The sequence below is a fragment of the Palaemon carinicauda genome, chromosome 19, assembly GCF_036898095.1.
Source record: "Palaemon carinicauda isolate YSFRI2023 chromosome 19, ASM3689809v2, whole genome shotgun sequence".
NCBI classification, from domain to species: Eukaryota; Metazoa; Arthropoda; class Malacostraca; order Decapoda; family Palaemonidae; genus Palaemon; species Palaemon carinicauda.
In genome coordinates, this window is record NC_090743.1 from 18391964 (window position 1) to 18409809 (window position 17846).

At 42.1% G+C, this 17846-nt stretch overlaps 1 protein-coding gene and 1 long non-coding RNA gene across 3 annotated transcripts in view; one reads left to right on the plus strand and one right to left on the minus strand.

Moving 5' to 3' along the window:
- LOC137658498 (uncharacterized) overlaps positions 1–9719 on the plus strand; it is a 76676-nt gene extending 66957 nt beyond the window's left edge. The window contains exon 3 of the long non-coding RNA XR_011047344.1: positions 9581–9719. This is a non-coding gene — a long non-coding RNA (uncharacterized lncRNA). The remainder of the gene's footprint in view (positions 1–9580) is intronic.
- Positions 1–17846, minus strand: part of LOC137658497 (adhesive plaque matrix protein-like) — a 1563467-nt gene that overhangs the window by 604945 nt on the left and 940676 nt on the right. The gene's annotated exons all lie outside the window — the stretch shown is intronic.

Here is a 17846-nt window from a genome sequence, read left to right on the forward strand (position 1 = left end):
GACATTTTAACTAAAAAAAAAACATGCACATGGTAGCCAAACAATCCACCAAGACTTTCCACAACTGATAACCTATACAAGTTGCACCATTCTACGACAATTTCATAATACGTAATAACTTTGATAATTATGCAAACTACCTCAGAAGGGTAAACTCGGACGCGAACGACCCCGACGCGTCTCAGAAATCGGGGAAGGAGTACAGCTACAGCAATGCACATCTGGACACTACTAGAGCGTGTAGGGGAGACACCTCCTGCAGGTCGATCACCCACAAATTCAGTCACAGGGGTGAGTCACGTGAGAAAAACCTGTTTTTTTTTGACGCTCGGGGTCGCAAACGACCCACCGTACCTATCCAGGGTTAATATCCGGCCCCCCCCCCGGGGCCTCTCTGAGATATCTTAACTATTAGAAATATTCTCTTAGCTTATATTCAAGTGTACCCTGACTTATCTTACCCGGTCCCCCCGGGTCCCTCTGAGATATCTTAAGCTTACATACCATGATCCTATATGCTGAAGTGCATGCTGATTTAATCTTAATACCCGGACCCCCCGGGTTCCTTTGTAAGATATCTGTTATGGGGTACTCATGGATCATTCCTATTAAAGATGGTCCGTTGCCAAATGACAGCCTGCGCGGCCGTTCTCCAGCAACCCTGCGGCCACGAAGTGTGTAGGTCCCATGCCGACTGTGGTGTCCAGGTGGACGGCATGGTGGTTTGGCTCCCGGATAACTGCCTCATATGCTATGAGTTGATCTCCACCCTCTCCTCGGATTCGGTGAGTATCTCAGTTTCGATCCAACCTTATACATGGTTTAACCTTTATTTCCATGTCTGTTTCTTACAATTTTGATCGATTCATTCCTTGATAATTACTATATCCTTACTCCTCCGGATTTCTATCCTTAACGAAGCATATTCTTTCAGAGCTCCCAGTCTGCTAAGACTTCAGCCCGGGCAACCCTGAAAGTCTGGGTCGGTGGCTTTGCTCGAAACGTAAAGGCAAAGCAGCCTTATGTACTATCGGAGGAGTATTGCAACCTATTATACCCGAATGCTAAATAATCAGCAGCAGTTGCCATTAACGCAATGATCGGCCTCCCTACGGATTTAGGACCTTCCAACGACCCTATCACTGACGACGTCACCGCTATGAACCTGGACGTGGAACCTATGGCTCTTGATGAGCCAGAACCAGGTAGGTGAGGCAGGTGGATCTTGGGATAAGATTCCTCTTCTTAGCCTGTCTTTCTCTACATCCTCTAATACTACTTCTTTTCAGGGTTTCCCGGGGGACCACGGGTCTGTTACCAAATCCCGCCCGGTTCCCCCTAAAGTAAAGTCTCAGAAGAGGCCTTTGCTTAAGACTCGGAAGGTTTCTAAATCTTCGAAGTCTGTAAAGGCTTCTCGCTCTAGAGTCCCCAAAGACTCCGCTGTCGCCTCCCCTCCCACTCACGACCCTGGAGCGCAGACAGCCTACGCACCTCTTCCGGCGTCCTTCGACCCGGAGGAATTTTCATCTAAACTGCTGATGCAGATTGGTTCGATGATGTCTTCCATCACGGGCAGGCTGCAGACCCAAGAGGGTCTCATAGAGGGCCTCTTGAGACAGGGGTTGCCACAGCAGCAACAATTCATCATCCCGGACGCCTCTAAGCTCCCACCCTTCACTAAAAATAATCCTTGGAAAATGGCCTTGCACTCTCCCTACACTGATGGCATGTTGACCATCGAAGGTTGTGGCACCCGGCCGGTCAACGACTTTGAATTCTTCCCTCCTGGTCTTAAATTCCCTTTCCCCGGCTTCTTCCGGCTGACCGAGGAGGCTCTTGTTAGATTGGACAAGGTCCCAAAAGAGACCGTTATTTATCCCAAGGAGCTAGCCCAATCTACTTGGGTTCGAACATTGGGCGAATGGGATTGTGTCAACACTATGCTGACCCCCACAGGAATTCCTATACCATGTTCCTTGTGGACGAGCAAACCCCTACTCCATGCATTACAAAAATGATGGAGCTAGCTCTTCAGGCCATCGCCGAAGACAAACCATTGCCACAAATACGAAAGACAGACCCAACATCTCTCTTGCTCCCGTCAGACAACGAGTGCTGGCACAATATTCAGGCCACTTTTACTTCTGGCAAACTAGCGGCTGACTGTGCTTCGACACAGTTCAGCGAGAAACTCCCGAGGCTCCCGGAATCCTTAATCCGTCTTGAGTTTGAAACCCGGACCAGGTTTAGTAGAACTCTTAATTCCGGGACAATGGCAGAGGTGCTCTCTCACATACGAAGAGGAGTCGGTTTTTAAAGTTCTAATGAAGTCTTTACAGTACTTCAATCACTTTTGTCAGATGCCTACGACTTTCTAGTAGCTAGATGCCGTTGCCGTAGGCATGTGCTAGCTGAGCCTACCATTCGGCATGAGCCGAATAAACTTATTAAGGCCCCCTTCTGGGGTCCGGACTTGTTTCAGGAAGACCTAGTGAATAATGTCCTTGCGGAAGCGGCTAGGGTTAATCAGAGCCTCAAGGTTCGCTGGGGCCTCGTGCCCAAACGAAAGTTTGAACAGCCAAGCGTTCAATCTCGAGGCAGGAAGAGGCTACGCCCGTACCACTCTTCCCAATACCGCCAATCTCTTCCAGTCGTACAGCCTATCCCGGTGGCACAGAGAAATCAACCTTCCACCTCCAAAGGCCACCCCCAACAACAATGTGTTGGTTCCCCAGAGTCAGGTGCCTTCCACCTCCTTTGCCACCTCCCCCGCCTTTAACCCCAACTACGAACCCCGGGGTTCCTCTCAGGGTTACCAACGTGGTAGAGGTTCCGGAACAAGGGGATCATTTCACAACAGAGGTGGCAGAAAATCCTTCTACCGTGGCTGAGGATCACGCGGAGGACGTGGAGGCAAATCCACATCAAGCTATTGAAAGCTCTCAGGTAGGGGGAAGGCTTTATGCATTCCGGCACCATTGGAAGTTCAGCAATTGGGCCTTCAGCATAATTTCCAGAGGTCTGGGGTGGATTTGGATAGAAGGGCCCCCTCCACCGACCAGTTTCCATCAACTTCCAACGGAGGAGCTGACTTTATTTGTTCAAGATCTTCTGCAAAAGAACGCAATCAAAGAAGCAAAACATTTGAGATTTCAAGGTCGCTTGTTCAGCGTGCCAAAGAAAGGCTCAGACAATCGAAGAGTCATTCTAGATCTCTCGTCTGAACTTGTTCATTCAATGCGACAAGTTCCGCATGCTAACCGTTTCTCAAGTGCGGACCTTACTTCCCCGTGGGGCCGTCACCACCTCCATAGATCTTACAGATGCCTACTATCACGTTCCGATAGCAAGGCACTTCCGACCATTCCTAGGATTCAAACTAGGCAACCAGGCCTACACGTTCAAAGTAATGCCATTCGAGCTCAATATTGCTCCCAGAATTTTCACAAAGTTGGCAGAAACAGTAATCCAGGAGTTACGAACCCAAGGAATTCAGGTAGCTGCATACCTAGACGACTGGCTCATTTGGTCAGACAACGTTGAGGACTGTTTCAAGGCAACGGACAAAGTAATTCAAGTCCTACAACACCTAGGGTTCCAGATCATCTTCGGGAAGTCTCGGCTGGTCCCAGAGTCCAAATTTCAGTGGCTAGGACTACAGTGGGATTTACGCTCCCATACCTTATCTCTCCCCAAAGCCAAGAGAACGGAAATAGCAAAGAGCACGAAACGTTTTCTCAAGGACAAGCTGACGTCCAGAAGGAGCCAGGAGAGGATCCTGGGCTCCTTACAGTTCGCCTCAATGACAGATGTCCTACTGAAGGCCAGACTGAAGGACATAAACAGAGTTTGGCGCTCCAGAGCGAATGAAAGGTATCGGGACAAAAAAGCTCGTCTTCCTCCAGTTCTGAGGAGGAGACTCCAGCCATGGACAAAGGCCAAAAACCTGGCAAAGTCAGTCCCCTTACAATACCCACCTCCAAAACTCGTTATCCACACAGACGCCTCCTTGACAGGCTGGGGAGGATACTCCCAGCACAGGAAGGTTCAGGGACTATGGTCGACGATGCTTCAACAATTTCACATCAATATCTTAGAAGCCATGGCGGTCTTACTAACTCTGAAACGACTATCCCCAGCCAAGAAACAACACATAAGACTGGTTCTCGACAGCGAAGTCATAGTCCGCTGCATAAACAGAGGTGGTTCCAAGTCAGGCAACATCAACCATGTGGTGTTAACGATCTTTTCGTTAGCGGCATCAAATCAGTGGCACTTGTCAGCCGTCCACCTCGCGGGAGTACGAAATGTAGTGGCGGACGCACTCTCGAGGACAACCCCGTTGGAGTCGGAATGGTCTCTAGATCTGAAGTCATTCCGTTGGATCCTGTCCCAGGTCTCTAAGTAAACCTCTTTGCAACAGAGTCCAATCACAAACTAGCATGTTATGTAGCCCCAAACCTGGACCCTTGGGCTTATGCCTTGGACGCAATGTCCCTAGACTGGAACACTTTGGAGAAGATTTACTTGTTCCCACCGGTAAATCTGCTGATGAAGGTGCTGGACAAACTCCGGACTTTCAGGGGACAAGTGGCTCTCGTGGCTCCCAATTAGCCCAAGAGCAATTGGTTTCCTCTGATACTGGAATTGGGTCTCCATCCCCATCAGATACCCAACCCAATTCTTATGCAAATAGTACAAACTTGCACTGTGTTCGCTTCCTCAAACATTCAGTGCCCCCTAGATTTATGGACTTCATGAAATTTGCAGCCCAAAAAGGTGCAGACATCGATCCGCAAAATACTTTATTTTTGGAGTCTAACAAAAGGGATTCCACCCTTCGCCAATACGATTCAGCGGTTAGGAAGCTTGCAAAATTTTCGTAAGACTCAAAGGTCGAATTAATGACTATGAATCTGACTGTAACCTTCTTCAGATCCCTTTTTGTGTCAGGTCTGGCAGCCAACACTATTACCACACTTAAATCTGCTCTAAAGAAGATTTTCCATATCGGGTTTAACATAGACCTAACAGATCCACTATTCTCATCAATCTCAAAAGCCTGCGCCAGATTGAAACCATCTATTCGCCCTAGCTCGGTTTCCTGGTTTTTGAATGATGTCCTCAAGTTGGCATCCGAGACCCTCAATGACTCGTGTGATTATATACCCTTGTTAAGGAAGACCTTATTCCTTATGAGCCTAGTTTCTGGCGCCAGAATATCAGAACTTGCAGCCTTGACTAGGGACCCGGGCCATATTGAATTTCTCTCGTCAGGGAAAGTTCTCCTCTCTCCTGACAAAGTTTTCTTAGCCAAAAATGAGAATCCCCAGGATAGGTGGTCCTCCTGGAAGATTGTTCCGCTTCCTCCGGACCCATCACTATGTCTCGTAACCACCCTGAAATCCTACTAAATAGAACCTCCTATAAGTCCTCAGGGCCCTTATTCATTAAAGAACATGGTAGTACCATTACCCTCAAAGGGGTCAGGCAACAAATTTTATATTTCATTAAACAGGCTAATCCTGATTCATTCCCCCATGTCCATGATATACGAGCTGTAGCTACCTCAGTTAACTACTTTCATTACATGAATTTCACTGAACTTACTAAATATACAGGCTGGAAGTCCCCAACAGTATTTAAGCGACACTATTTAAAACTTCTGGAAGCCCTTAAATTCGCTACAGTAGCAGCGGGGAATGTGGTTCCACCTGAACATGCTGAGTCTTAACTAACCATGTCTTGCTATCTTCTTCCTCTTACCTGCCTTACTTACAGTTCCTACCTTGGTTTTTGGTTTTGTTATACATGAGCTATACCAGTACAGTGTAACATTTTATTATATCAATTGCTCTTATTCCACGAATTGTTTTTGTTGTTTTCACTCATGTTACCTTTTCAATCATGTTGTAATTTAGATTTTATCCTGTGACTGCTAATACCTAGCTGTCCCTGTCATCCCTCCTTAAGAGAGTGATTTCATGTTATCTTTATTACTTTTCAATATTAGAGAGGATATACCTCTTATTCTTATATACGTTTGAGTAAACCATTTGATGTTACCATGTCTTTAATTGTTTTCCTCTCAGGTTATTTCCAAGTTTGGGACCATTTCTCTTGTACCATTTCACTGGGCGGCACAGGTTGAGCCCAGAAAAGGGATTTTGACCAAGGAAAAATCTATTTCTGGGCGAGAGACCTGTGCCGCCCAGTGAACCCATCCTCGAAATCCCTCCCTGCTTGGGCCCCAAACTTGGGGTGCTATAGGGGACTTGGGGTGCTATAGGGGGTGAGTTCACTAGCGTGGGTTGGGTTGGTAGTAGTAGCTTACGCAGCATAGATGTTGAACGGCACCTCGCTGTTTCAGGGATTTTGAAGAGGAAATCTCTAATTGGTGCGAGGCCTCTGGTTATGATTTATCTCGCCCCAGTAATATACCGACACCTTATATAGGTGAGCGTGCTGGGTTCAACCTGGCATTCCTATGCAATTTTTCTCTGGTAATATATAGCAGTTATATACCTTAGAAATGGTGCTTAAGGTGCATTTCACTGGGCGGCACAGGTCTCTCGCCCAGAAATAGATTTTTCCTTCGTCAAAATCCCTTTTTTAAATTTTTGTTTGTTGAACTAGGTCTTGATTCCAGGCAGATCATATAGCACTTATAAGAAGATACAGTGATAAGGTGAAAATTTTTAAAGTTCATTAACTAAGTCCCGAGATACTACCAATAGGGAGTTATTGGGTCCTTGACTGGCCAGACAATACTACATTGGATCCCTCTCTGGTTACCGTTCATTTTGTCTTAGCCTAAGCAGACACAAATAGTCTGATCTATTCTTCCCACATTCTCCTGTCCTCATACTCCTGGCAACACTGAGATTACCAAACAATTCTTCTTTGCTCAAGGGGTTAATTACTGCAATGTAAATGCTCAGTGACTATTTTCCTTGTTTGATGATGTAAGCCACTACTGTGGTATTGTCGCTCATCCCCGCCACAGAGTGGCCGCCCATGAACTGATGGAACTGTTGAAGGGCCAGGGAGACGGCCTTCATCTCTAGAGATGTGTGGAAATATTTAACCAACTGACCAGAGGCCTGAGGTAGTGTGGAGCAGCATGGGGCACTCCACTCTTTTATTTTTTGAAGCGAAGCGTCTGAGAACAGCAGCCACTCCCTTTAAGATATTTTCCTCCCCTGAAGGACTTGGTGCCTTTCCCGTCATTGGTTGGAAAGAGCTTCTTAGACACTGTCTTCTTTGCTGTCATCTTGACTGGGTTAGATTGCCGAGCTACTGATGGTTTGTAGGGCCTGGATATCGACGCCCTATGGAGGAGCGAGTCCTGGGAGACTTTCTCCTTCATCTCACCAGCCTGCTCTACATCCTTCGGCTCAAAAAGAGAGGATCCTTCTAGAGAGGAGTTCCTGAGCCTAACTATTTCAGCATTAGGGACCTGCTGATGTAATCTTTTTGACACTGCATCACGACGTTTCAAGTTGGTGTTTGCCCACTAGTTCGAGACTAGGTGGGCAAGAAAGTCCTGAGTGGAGGAAGGTTTCCATAACGTACCTGTTACTTTCTTTGGAAAAACCTTTGGTCCGTACCAGAATTCCTAGGGTCCCCAACCAAATATCAAGCCACGAAGTAGCCTGCATTGTATACTTTGTGACCTCCTGATTGAGGGTCTTTGCTGCCGAGAAAGACCTGACGGTTGGAGTCTCTTTATAACCCCCCCTTGGTTAGCTTTTCCAGAGAGGAGTGGAAGAGCTGGACAAGGCTCATCCACAACCTTATGGTACCTCCTCTGCTGGACTCTAGGAGGTGGGAAGAGCCCAATTGCCGAGAGGCGAAGTCAGAGAGCTGTTGAGCAATCTTAGCACTGGACTTAGAGGGCTTCAGAGTGCCAAAGACAGTGGCCACGCTGGGGAGTGCTGGCAAGCTGGAGTTTGCTGATGCGTTGGGGAGAGATATAATGTGCTGGAGTGCAGCTTGAACATTATCTGACAGCTCAGATGGAGCGCAAGTGTGCTGATGAGTAGAAAAGCGTTGCGCAGGAACATGGGGCGCAGGTCAACGACACGTTGGCTGGCGACGAGCGCACGAGGATGGCAAGTAGTAAGATTCTACACAGCGGTAGAAGGCTAAGGGCCCGAAGATAACTGACGAGGAGGCTCCTATGCCGAGGAACACGGTGTAGACAAGACTGAAGAGCCAAAGAGGTGCCTTTTCACTAATGATGAAGGGACACATCTAAGACAAAGAGGAGGGTGAGAACAAAAACGCCCTCTTGGGGGCCGGTGGATCAGCAAGTTGACCTCTTGAGTGAACTACGCAGAGGGGAAGGAACACTCGCAGGAGAGACGGACAAAGAACTTTACTTCCCCCTCAAAGCATGTTCAGCAGTGGGGCGGGACGGGAAGTACAGTCAACAGCAACGGCGGAAGAGTCTGAAGGGCAGGGGTGTTGGCAGGATGGGCACCGGATGACGCCTCTGACACCACAACATCAACGCAGGCAATAGGATTTACCTCTGATGTAGACAAGAGCTTTCCATTAGCATCAAGGCAAAGGAGTTGCAGTAGGTTATCCTTGGAGGGCGGACTCAGTAACCCGAAGGATGACCACTCCTAGGGCGAGTGACAGCATCTCTCAAGGACCAAGGTTGACCAGGTGTTAAAGGGCCTGCGCTACTACTTAATGGTCTCTCGGAAGAGACCAAACAACCAGGAGGTTTGGAGGAACTTCAGGAAGTGGAAGAAGTCTTGGGTATTTTCTACTTCGAAGGAGAAGAATCCCACTTAAGATTTCTTCCGCCGGTGCCCAAATCTTTCCCACTGGGAGGCAGACCACTCCCGAAACTCATTACAAGTAATCACTGTGATTGTTGACCAATGCAAATGGGACAAAGGGTGTGAGGATCGATGTCCTCGGCAGACATGAAGGTACTGCAGGGCCGGCCTTCAAATCCAGGGCATGGTCAGCAGAAGGCGCCATACACACACACTGAAACAGAGAGAGCACAAAATGCATTAATGGCAGTCAAAAATATTTGGTGAGGATGGAGAGCGGCAATGAATGATCACCATCCGAGCCATAAGCAAAGTGATCTCATTCACTGGTGTGGGAGGGGTAGCTAACTAACCCCCTTTCCCTCCCGCTAAATATCGGGTTGGGTAGTTATACCTCGCTAAATTTTAATGGCTTGTCCTTTCAGCTTCGCTAAAAAAAATATTCTAATAAATAATGTTTGTACACCAGTTACAGAACAAATCAATATCTAATTACAGGTTTTTATCTGTAGCAATTTAACTTATGTAGAAATAGAATTGTCAAAATTAAACCAACCTATTATGGTATATGTTAGAAGAAATAGATGGTCAATTTATGTAGACCCATAAGGCTATATAAAAGGATTATATATAGATGATTATAGTAGATTGGAATATTTCATTGTGGGAATAGACATCAGTCAGAATTACATTATGAATGTGTTGAATTATCGTGCTAGTTAATCATGTTTTTAAAATTAAGATTTGAATGAAAATTATTAATGCTTTGTTTTAATTTATTCCAGACCATTAGTGCAGTGATCAAACTGGTACCTAGGGTATAAAAGAAAGATGGTATTGAGATTGCAATGACGTTGAGAAAATTCAAGCCAGTGACCATTTGGGATGGAAGGTCTCCATTTCTCCTCATGTATTAGTCTCCACAGCATCCAGCTGGTTTTGAAGATATCTGTAACTGGTGTCCAGTTACAAAAAGGCAGACCCAACCGAACAGTCATGTCTGTCAATTAGATGGAGCATTATCTGACAGTGTCAAAAAAAATGGAAGGAGGGCCTAGCAAAGCTTCTCTCCTATTGATGGAGATACAGGTTGTCTTGGCAAAGTGGCCTTTGTTGATGTACAGGGGGGGGAGGATTCAGTAAAAGCTGCTTGTGCAAGACAGGACACTTCTACCCTCGTTGATGGAAGCTGAGCCGAGCAGCCAGCCCTGCGGTGAGTCGATGATGATGGAACTCCAACTGCTTGTATTGATAGAGATGACCCCTACCCAGGCTCCCTGTGTTTGTTGGACAAGACAGACCTAGTATAGCTGCTCATCTTTGTGATGATTCATAGCTGATCTACTGGTAATGATGAAGAAAAGAGCTAGCAGATATAAGTATTAATATAGAACCCCCCCCCCCCCATCTACTTGTATGAAAGAAGTAGAGGGGACCAGTTGCCAGTGCTGAAGAAAAGGGGGGGGGGGGGTAGCAAAGCTGCTGACATTTGTAAAAATAGAGCTTGCCTACAATACTTGTGCTAAAAGAGATCAGGCCGAGCAGGTGACATGTCTATATCAATGACACTGACAAAGATCATCATCATGTATGCTGATGAAAATTAATTTAGCAGAACTGCCATTGTTGTTGATGAAGACAGGACTGATTTCCTATGTTTAAGTCGTTCTGATTCAGACTGTAGGTGGCTGCCTGTCCTCTTACCATGCTTTGCTACAAGTGCTGAGGGAGATGGAGACTGAATCTCTATAGACGGGGTCCAATCGCTAGTGTTAATGAAAATTGGTCCCAGCTAATTGCTCAAATTGATACTGATGGGCTCCAGTTTAGTTACTCGTGGAAGAATAAAATTTGACTTGATGTAAAGATTTCCAGTTTAACTAGGCACCCTACATATGCAGTTGAGGGACCAGCCTGTGTTGATGGAAACATGGCCTAGCAGAGCTGCTCCTGTTGATTGAGAGTGACGTAGATCCTACCTGCCGCTGTTAGGCCCAGCTGAGGAGGTTGTGGTGAAGATATACCCTAGCGTGATGAGGTCTTACGCAGATATTCATAGCTTGGGGGTTCAAGGAGTTGAAGGCTTGGTATTGAGATTCAAGGATAGATTTAAATAATGTGGACAGTCTGCCATTTTCCTGTAAAAGATGAATATTTTAACAATAATTCTCCTTACAATTTATAAATAGTTTTATTCAATTAATTTACTTGTGAACACCTACAGTACTGTATATATAAATATGTATTATTCTAACAAAATAATTCCCTTTGTATTGACTACCTACACATTTTTGCTGCTAGTCTACCAATGTTAACCAAAATATCAATTTGTTAAATTTGTAACTAGTATATTAAATAAACTGAAATTATGAACTGTAAGCCAGAAAATTTCTTCAATCTACAAAAAGTACTCTACTTCAGTAGGCAGCATAATATTTCCAATTAAATTCAAGATAAGATTGGCTGCTTCCTAGCTTAAACAATAATGAAGGGAAATTGGTAGGTTGAATGTGGAGTTATAAAAAAAGTGATACTCCAGGTTATAAAAGTAATCAAACTATAAAGACATCGTATACTTAGACTTTTTCATTTAAGAAAAACCTAGGAAGAACATTACTGTGGTAGGTCACTCCCACCTGGAATAAAAACTTTGTTGTTAAAGACAAAGGGAGAAAAATACTAGTACTGTATAGCGAATTTGCTTGAGGGCAAAAAAAATTATACTAACCTATTTTCTACTTCACATAAGGAGATTAAATTTTTAAAGTGGGTACAATATTTGATTTGCAAGCATTGCTATCATGGCAATGCCCTAAAATTGATTGAAAATAGTTTTACCTAATCTATTCTCCTTTTTATCAATGAAAATTATGACATGACAACTAAAAATAGGGGGAAAAAAAGTAGCTACTGTATACCATTGTTCATCGGCAGATATATGCTACAAGAATTCGAGTACAAGAAATGGAGAAGCAAATATCGGAAGAAAATAGTGCACATATAAAAAACCATTGCAACATAAACTCCATTTGCATACGTATAAACTTACTTGATAATGATGTGAACACTCAGGTTCATCAAAAATATACATGAACAAATGGTCCTCCATACTTGCGGCTTTGTAGCAGACCCATATGTTCTGTGTTAATTTTTTCTCCTAGGAAAAAATATATTTGGGAATATTTACGAAAAGTACTAATTCCCTGTAGATATTGATGGCGTAGGCAAGTAACATTTTAAGAAATTTCTAATCAATCTAGAATGAAACTGAGAAAATTATGTTTTGGAAGTAAAGCAATGAAAAAATATATTTCACAGAAAACCTTGTAGGATCTACGTTAATAACGTTAATTTAGGTGAAAAATACACATACTTGACAATATATTAAGATAATTTAGCATGCACAAATTTGATATAAATGTAGACTACATATTTATCAAAATGTATAGAGGAATAATATGAATATCAATTGAATATTCAAGTCTTCAAAATGATATACTATACTCAAGTTTCCAATAGTACGATTATGAAGAAATTTTAATTGCCAAAAAGAGAATAAGAAAAGACACAACCCCAATATTTATAAAGTTATCCCCTCTTATAAACAAAGGTTTTATTTTAATGTAAGCCCTTAGTTATGTTTTTTGGCGATTTCACAACTTTTTTAATTACACATAAAGTTCAACAATGTTAGGGGTGTTAGCAGTCCCCATGCTTACAAAAAGGTACACTCAAATACTGATGTACTGCTCATATGGGCCTCACTAGGCCTTATACTTAGATATATACAGTGCTATTACATGGGACGTTGACTATTTGTCTAAATTAGTCCTAACACCTAAGATATTTGAGACAAAAACTTTAGGTGAGGAAACAAGTTAAATCTTCTTATCTCCCTTGTTATGAAAAACCTAAACGGAGGATCAAAATGAATATTAAAGCTGTCCCATATTTACCATAAGGAAAAAATTTAGGAGTGATAAGAAAAGCCTAGCTATTGTAGTACTGTACAATATGGAATAACTTTCTAGAGCAGAGTTGAGAGTAAAAACATCAACTAAGATCACTGTCATCTTCAGAGGAAATTAATTGTTCTTTCCTACCACACCTGAAAAAAAAAATTGGAAAATTTCAACAATGTTTAGGCCTACTTCCTAATGAAAAATGCCCTCATTTAAGGCTAACACAATTGTATTAAATTCTTGTACACAGGTAGATGGAGAAGAAGATGCTATTTGGTTCATATTTTTTCAGTTCTCATGAGGGTTTTGAAAAATACTACCCCACTTTTCCAACATCCCCGAGTAAATTTTTAACTAGTTGGTCCTGCTTATTCAGATATTCATGGAAAATAATTACATCGGTGATTTGTTTATTCTTATACTGTTGATATTGCTTACTTTATTTAGAAATTCAAAGATAAAACCTGTCTACAGATATCTACATAAAGCAGAAATATATGCAACAGAATAAATACACTTCTCCAATATTTATGCATTTCCAGCTCTGATATTTATACATTTTCAGCTATTTTAGGATTAATTCAAAACTAATAAAAAATTACAAATTATTATTTTGCTAGATTCAATAATACTAAAATTTTTCAAGATAATTTGTATCTTTCCTAACTATACAAACCCAAGTCATTTATATGGGTTTATTCCCGTTTTTCCTAGCTATACAAACCAGTCATTTTTCTAGGTTCTGGCACCAATAGTTTTGTCTGGAAATGAGAAGGCCGATTTACTGGCAAAGAATGCTGCAGCTGAATTGCTACCAAGAAGGTATCCCATTCTCTAATGATTTTTTTTTTTTTTTTACCTAGAATCAAAAATTTGATTTATAATAATTGGCAACAGCATTGGGATAGTTTAGTTGTAAATAACAGAGAAATAATGAATGTTATATCCCCTTGGAAGTATAACATGATGCCCCAAAAGTGGGAGACTACTCTGTCATCTCCGCATTAGTCACACTTGGTTGACACCTGAGTTTCTGCTAACTGGCCAACACCAGCCATATTACAAAGACTATTGGGTACCCTTGACAGTGAGCCATTTGTCGACCGAATGCCCCATTTAAAGCACCGAAAGAAATAAATATCTGTTTGAGCCTCGCAGCGGGGATGGCAGGTTCATCCTTGCCCAGATTCTTGGGATAGATGAAGGTGAAGACAAGGGGGAGCTGTTCCTCTTTGTAAGATCTTGTTTTTCCATCTCTAGGTAGAGATTCTGGCTGAGAATAAACTTTTGAAGAGGAGGGAGCCATACTGACTTCCTTGAAGGATTATGCTCAAATTTCAACAGGTCAAGCCCTTGACCCAAAAGGGTGGGCTACCACCTCTAGGGGAGATACACCTGATGAAAATTCTGTCTGTGATAGTACTTTTGAAGTGTGGAAGCCATCTTGACCTCTTTGGAGGTTTGTGCTCTGGCTGTAACAGCTCGAGCACTTGACTCGGATGGCTGGGCCACTACCACTAAGGGAGATGCTACCACTGGTTCCCTGTGGTAGTAAAGGGTAGTGAATTATCACTTTTTCGTGGCACCTTAATAGCTTGAGCAGAATTAAGTTGTCGATTAAGTACATTTGTTGCATGGCATACACTATGTTCAGTATTTGCTTTCAAGATAGCAGCTTCTTTCTTGTATTCTCTACAACTTTTATCGTTTGATTTGTGATGTTCTTTTCAGTTTGCACAGGTTGTATTTCTGTTGCATCCGCCATGTTCTAATGGAGAACAGTTAATATAAACTATTATTGCAGTACCAGGGTGGATGACCATATTTGAAACAATTGAAGCATAGTGAAGGGTGGTCTCGGTCCCTATCTACCGTGATATTCGAGGGAATACTGTACACCAAATCAAGTGACAAACGGTTAAAGGCAGAAAGAGGTGGAGGCGACTGTCCACCAACGTCCAAGACAAGGTACTTCATTAGTAGTAGTACAGTGAACCCTCGTTTATCGCGGTAGATAGGTTCCAAACCCGGCCGCGATAGCTGAAAATCCGCGAAGTAGGGACACCATATTTACGTATTTATTTAACATGTATATTCAGACTTTTAAAACCTTCCCTTTACGTAGTACTGTTAACAAACTACCCTTTAATGTACAGAACACTTAATGCATATACTACAGTCCCCTAAACTAAAACAGGCACAATTATTAAAGGCGATTTTATATCATGCGTTTCCTAAACACGCCAAAAAGCACGATAAAAAATGACAACCAATGTTTTGGTTACGTTTATCTCTGATCATAACAAAGAAACAGACGCATTTACACATCTGTGTATAGGTTAGTTTTTGCATTGACAGCAATCTTACCAAGTATTGATTATATGTTGACTTTGTTATTACCAATGTTCTACTTAATTTTTCTTAGAACTTCCAAATAAATTAAATGAATGCCATTTATATAATGTTTTTCTTTATGACGCCGCCTGAAACGGAAACCTTCCATTTGTTTACACTCCATCTTCGATCATGATAAACAAACGAACGCATTAAACACACATGCTCAAAGTGATAACTAATGATATAACAAACATTTAGTAAACATTATGTTATTACAAATATTTTACTTATCGTATCCATATATATTCCTAAATTCATAGCAAAGCTGGAAACCGTTTTTTTCCTTATGCGTTTAATCCACAATAGCAAACTGCCGCTAATGACAGAATGATAATTTACGATAATTTTAAACTGTTACGAAAGATAATTGTTCTTTCCATATCCAAAATACTTTTCCTAACTTCAGTTATAAGTCAACTTGTACCCACCTCACCATATGCAAAAAAGGTAAAAGAAGAAGAAAGTACTAGGCCATTTTTAAAGTCATCGAAAAATAAAGTTACCGCTATTACGTTCAGAGAGAGAGAGAGAGAGAGAGAGAGAGAGAGAGAGAGAGAGAGAGAGAGAGAGAGAGAGAGAGAGAGAGAGAGAATGGTTTTAAATCTACTAAAAAATAAATATGATAGGTTATAACACATTGGTGCTTATGTAATATTAACTGTATAGATGGTTTGAATAAGTTAAGAAATGGTGTACAGTAAACAATTCTTTGTTAATGTATTCGTACCGCGCATATTCTTGAGAGCGGAAGCTAGACATCAGCTGATGTGATCACAGCCAAAAGTAAAACAACACATCAGCCAAAAGTAAAACAAAAAGAAGTCAAAAATACTTGATTTTTAAAACACACCCGAAATTTGAAAACATAAGTACATGTTTTATTATAGCGCAATTGACTATTTAAAGAGTAAAAGTTTTCTGGAATAGACTGGTGTTTCCTAAAAAATAGTAGTTTGCTGACAAAATCGGATACCGTATTTTAAGCTATGATTGAAATGGATGTATACACGGTATAATTTTTTCGTTTTGTATTTAATTGACACTTTAAGAAAACCGATTTTGGTTTCTTCATCTATTTGTAATTATTGTATAACACGAGAGAGAGAGAGAGAGAGAGAGAATCAGCTGTTGTAATCGAATGCCATGTTTTTGTTTTCTGTACCTCCTGAAGCGAGGAATTGATCGCCACAACTAACAATATTAATGTTAATTTCATTCTTAAACTCAAGTTACCATATGTGAACTAAGGTTTTATTTCTTACGAGAGAGAGAGAGAGAGAGAGAGAGAGAGAGAGAGAGAGAGAGAGAGAGAGAGAGAGAGAGAGTTGTTTTAAATGTAATAAACAAAAAATATGATAGGTTATAACACATTGGTGCTTATGTAATATCAACTGTATAGATGGTTTGAATAAGTTAAGAAATGGTATAAACAATACTTCGTACGTGCATATTCTTGAGACCGGCAGCTAGACGTCAGCTGATCTGATCACAGCCAAAAGTAAAACAAAAAGTCAACAATATGGAGTTTTTATGATAAAACAAAGTTTTATGAATACTTACCTGGCAGTTATATATATATATAGCTGATATCTCTAAATCGGCAGAATTTTTCAAAACGAGGCAACCGCCTTGTGGTGGTTGGGAGGTAGGTGGTAACACCCATCACAGGGTGGTCCAAGGAATCATTCCCGTGTCCAAGACTTCAGTTCATCTATGCCCAACCTGTCTCCTGAGGGGAGGTGGGTGGGCCTTCGAATATATATATAACTGCCAGGTAAGTATTCATAAAACTTTGTTTTATCATAAAAACTCCATTTTTATGAATAGTACTTACCTGGCAGTTATATATATATAGCTGATTCACACATTTGGAGGAGGGAAAACAGACAGTGAACATCGTTGGGGAAACAACAAGAGTTGTAGGAGATAAAAACACCTTGATTCCTTGCCTGCTAAGGTAGCTGATTTCAAAGGTACAGCCTCGAGAGTGGCTTTCCCTTATGAGTGTTTATCCAGGAGTAAGCCTGCAAAGCTGCAAAAAACTCAATAGAGTCTGTCAGAAACTACCTTCGCCCCATATAATAAAAACTACAACCTTACTAAAACTAACCACCTAACCCTGCAACATAGACAAAAACTATCTATCTAGACTGAGGGAACCGCACCACAAGACGAAGTCCTCAGACTATCATAAAAACACAAACCCTCATACATGCATATAAACCAAAGTTGAGTGGGGTTAATAACTCCTTTGCCTAATACATAAACCGCAGCTATGTATGGGTCCAAGATATAGCACTTGCCAAAGACTACTCTCAAAGTTAATGGGAAGCGAAGACAGAGTCGCTCCTCCAGAAAATTGCATCCATGAATAGCCTAACTAACATATATTCCTGATATGCCAGAGAGGTAGCAATGGCTCTCACTTCGTGAGCCCGTAATTTCAACGGGGCGAAGTGTTCCTCCTCACATAAGAGGTGGGCTTCCCTAATTTTCTCCCTCAGGAAAAAGGACAAAGCTTTCTTAGACAGAGGTTTTTGGCGGATCTTTCACTGAACACCATAACAAGTTTGATGCACAGCTCACGTTCATAGTGTGAGCCCCCCAAAAAAACTTGAGGGACTTAACTGGGCAGAGGAGTCTTTCCTTGTCTCGACCCACTAGGTTCGTGAGGTCAATGACATCAAACGTC